This window comes from Gavialis gangeticus, unplaced genomic scaffold (genome assembly GCF_001723915.1).
Source record: "Gavialis gangeticus isolate Ggan-Ray unplaced genomic scaffold, GavGan_comp1, whole genome shotgun sequence".
Lineage (NCBI taxonomy): Eukaryota > Metazoa > Chordata > Crocodylia > Gavialidae > Gavialis > Gavialis gangeticus.
This window is the reverse complement of record NW_017729022.1, coordinates 53,439,747-53,444,096: the sequence shown is the minus strand read 5'-3', so window position 1 is coordinate 53,444,096 and position 4,350 is coordinate 53,439,747. Positions and strand designations below refer to the sequence as shown.

The following is a 4,350-nucleotide window of genomic DNA, read 5'->3' as shown; positions in this document are numbered from 1 at the left end:
GTAACTGGGGTAAAAATCTGAATGAAGACAAAATAGGTTATTGTTTTCACATGTTTAGCAGGTTTAAGTAAATTCTAAGGCAGAGCTTCATTTTCAGCTGGACCTGTTAACTCACGGTAAACTACATGAGCTTCATTAGGATTTCCCCTCATTCCCCACTGGTTAAATAACGTGCATTAAGAACCTTTGTCCAAGGCCCCTGGAAGATGTTACACTTAAGATGTGTCACATTCAAGTCAATGTATGGCATGATAAGTGAGCAAATAAACCAAAAATTAATTCTATGTATATTATATAACATCTTTGTGGCTCATTTGTATCACACCTTAACATGAACAGAGGCTAGGTCTGATCCATGATAGATCCTGATGCTCAGCTGAGTGTTGGGATCTGGCATTGGACAGTCCCAGGATCTGGGATGCAGCTGTCCCCTGCCCAATAGGGCTGGGGGCAGAACTGGTTCCTGGACCTTGCACCCCCTTCTCAATCCCCGGAGCCAAATGGAGGAGTGGCATGAGCCTGACATCAGGAAGTGCCCCCTCTTCCCCCAGATCTTGGGCTCACTGCATGTCAGACCTTCAAAAAACAGAAGAGCAGCTAGGCTGCACCCACAGATTTTATGGGTCCTGGCATGCTGGAACCTCTCCCTTATCCCAGGGTCCCTGTGCATGGGATAAAAAAACATGTGTAACCCAGACCTGTGTTCAGGGAGAGGTTTTGATTCTGGGATTCATGGGTGCTAGGACCTTTAAAAACAGTGTCTGCAGGCCAACAGTACACCTGTTTTTCTGATATCCCCAGCACCCAGGGAACCTGGGATCAAGGAGCCTCTCCCCAGTACTGGGGTCCCCATGGACCAGGGATGTTAGAAAACTGCCTGGCATGGCAGAAGGATTGTTGTGAAAGGGGTTAGATTCCATTGTGCCTTTAAATGAATGTCTGTCAGTAGCCCTAATGAAGACAAGGCCATGGCGTTCCATTAATTTCCATGACTTTAAAACAGGTTTTATCATAAAGGAAGTATATCTTGCGGATACTTCCCAGACGTGCTCTGCCAACTTTGCCCTTCAGTGCTGATTGGCAGGCAGGGCCCAGTGAGGGAGGGAGGACAAGGTGAAGGAGGAAAAGCATTTACTGAGAAACCTATATCCAAAGAGAGGGAGCGGAGAAACAGTTACTGGCAGCCAACTTTCTTCCACACTCTTGATTTCTGCAGGACAAAGTAGACTTCCAGAGATCTTTCTGAACCAGAGTAGGAAGCATCTAGCTAGCAGCCTTCTCATATAATCTTGATCTCCTTTTTCCATCATACTTTTGAGGAAATTAGCCCTAAGAGGTCTCTCATGTGACCTGGCTTCTTCTGGAGGAGAGGACAGCTGGCAACCTGTAGTTCCCCTATAACAGAACCTACTGGTACATACGACCTTGTGTATATTTTGCTACATGGTAAATTCTGTCTTCCACCATCTCAGCAGATAATACAAGTACTAGGGATCTACTTCAATCATGGTGAGACTAAATTTTTGAAGGTTGGTCATGGCATAAAGAGCATATCTCGCAGATATTTCCCGGATGTGCTCTGTGAACCCTGCCCTTCGGTGTTGATTAGCAGAGAGGGCCCAGTGGGGAAGAAAGGATGAGGGGACGACCATCATCCTGTCCGCTGGCTGCCCTTCATGTAGTCCCAAGCCTTGGTATTGACTGGTGGACAGGCCCTGGCGGGGGCAGAAGGGATGAGGGGGCAGCCACCATCTTGACTACTGCCTTTTGTGCCACCCTGCCAGCCAACACCTTCCCCTCCCTTTCTCTGGGTGGGCTGTAAGGCTGGGCTGCAGCAGTGAGGACTGCTGGCTCCCACTGAAGAGCCAGCATTTTATCTTTATTATGGTTTTTTTAAAGCTGATTTCACAGACAATCCTGGATTTCATGGTTTCTGCAAAATCTGTAAAATTGTGAATTGAGTAGATCCCTAACAATTACCTAACATTCAACTAAACTGGATCTGTTTCATTTGCAGTCTTTTAAAAAAAAATGTATGTGAATACACAAACATGCGCTAAGTAACTCTGGCAAGTTATGACTAGATATTTGAAGATTACATTTTATATATATATGATGTGTGTGTGTATATACATATTTAAATACAGCCAGAATTTTCTTTTGTGGATGCCTAACATACATAAATCATAAATCTCCAGTAGGGAACCCACACAAAATGCTTGACTTTCAAAGATGCTGAATTCTCATTGACTTCAGTGGAAGCTTCAGGTGCTCAGCTCTTTTGAAAATAACATCACTTTGGTTTAGGCTTCCAAAATATGGGCTTATATATACAAATTTAGGCAGCAATATTGAAAAAAGGCTTATTTAAATTGCACTAAATATATTACATTTGTTTGCTAATGATGAAGGCATTTGTACAACTTCAAAGAATCTGATCATTTGATGCACAGAAACCCTGATAGTTTTCTAAGTTCTGTGCAAATTGGGCTTTGGAGACTAACAAATACCTAAGATAAAAGCATCTGTGGAGGTATTGATGTCACAATTGCGTGGAAAATTTCCGTATGAAATTTCACTTTAAGAGATGATAACCCTACATGGAGAATAAGGGAAATAAAACAGAATCAGAATAAAACAATGACAAATAAAAATATCAAAATTACTTTACCATGTTCCACATTGTAGAAAAAAATATGGCCTTGTGTTGTGAAATAACCTACTACAATTTAAAATCAGGTATTTCAGGCAAAGAACCAGGGATATTTTGTTCTTTTTTTTTACAAGGAGTAAAACTAGGAGGAGTACCCTCTACTTTTACTAGAGGCAACATCAATTAGATCTATTCAACATTTCAAATTGATAGCAGGTTCTGCTTTATGACTAACTTTGCAATTGCTTACAAATTCTGGAGAGAAAAACCTATTTTAATAAAATACTCCATTAGATTCTGCATTGAACCCTTATTCCAAAAACTCCCCCCAGATAAAAGGTAAATGAAGCACCTTTAAATCCATTGTGGTCATGGTACCAGGCTGACATTTGTTCCCTTCTGGATATATGCCCTGCCAATCCCTTCAGTTGCACTCAATCTGCCCCTGTAATGCCAAATGGCACTCAAGAGATCTTGGAATGGAGAGAGAACACAGAGCCAAAAAGGCACATAGTACAGCCTTCAGTCTGTCAACATGTCAGACACAGATTGTAAAAGAGAGAAAATGTTCTCTATCAGAATAGAAAGCACCGATTTCTTTGTACCATGCCACATTTATGCCACGTGGAGTCCCAATTAAAGCTGTATCTATTAGCCAGCCTGTTCTTTTTATTCTAGGATCTCCAATTTGTCTTGATTGTGATATGGTTAATCCAGGTCTATATGAACAGCCTCATATTTCTAATTAACAAAGGCTTTGGCTTTCTGCTTAATCATTTATTTTAGCTATCCAGTCTAACATCAGACTGTCTGTCTCTCATCAGTATTTATAAAGCCTAATATTACATTTCTAACATTTCTCTGGCAAAGGGAAAATTATGCTTGGAACACTGCAAATTGCAGTTTGGCTGGCTCAATGTATTTGTTAATGCATGTGGCCCTGCTGCCTCTTACTGAACGTAATGTTAGGCCTTCTCTACAGGTATGACCACATCACACCTGCAAGAGACTACAAGCCCTGATGCAGCTAGAGTTAATGGAAATTCTGTTTACACAGTGGCCATGGAATCAACACATTGGGTAAAGCCTTGCATTTTCTCAAGGCATGTGCTTTTATTTAGCTTCAGCATAAGCCAGCCCCTTATGTCTGAGGCATTTTTATAAGAATGCCAACAAATCTGAGATCTGGCGGAAGCATTAAATGTTGTTGGATGCCAACATAGGAGCAATGGAGAAAAATAAATGTTGTTTAATATAATAATAAATAATGCAATTAACTCATAAAATAATAATAATACATAATGCATTGTTCTCATAATATATGTGATGATATTTCGAAAAGCAATTCAGGCCTTACTAAAAACAATAATAAACATTCTTTTTAAACCCTGCATATATGCAAAAGATTTTGTGGAATAGCTATTTTGTGGAATACATTTTTTCAAGATGAGCTCTCTTGCATTTATGCAAAAGCTCTATTCTTAAAATTATTTGGCTTCTTACTCTGCATTGATTAATCCACAATGGAAGTGAAATAACTATTCAGGAATGAGGGATTTTTTGTTATTTATTTATTTATTTTTAAGAATCACATTTCTGTGAAGGCAGAAGTTACCGTATCTTGGATTAACTATTCAGCTACTGATAGTCCTCCAACTGTTATCCCATATTTCACTGCTTCTTCCTGGATCAACTTA

The 4,350-nt window shown here is 40.2% G+C and overlaps 1 long non-coding RNA gene across 1 annotated transcript in view; it reads right to left on the bottom strand.

The window, feature by feature from the left end:
- LOC109295874 overlaps positions 1-2,597 on the bottom strand; it is an 8,919-nt gene extending 6,322 nt beyond the window's left edge. The window contains exon 1 of the long non-coding RNA XR_002096852.1: positions 2,511-2,597. This is a non-coding gene — a long non-coding RNA (uncharacterized LOC109295874). The remainder of the gene's footprint in view (positions 1-2,510) is intronic.
- Between the last annotated feature and the right edge of the window lie 1,753 nt (positions 2,598-4,350).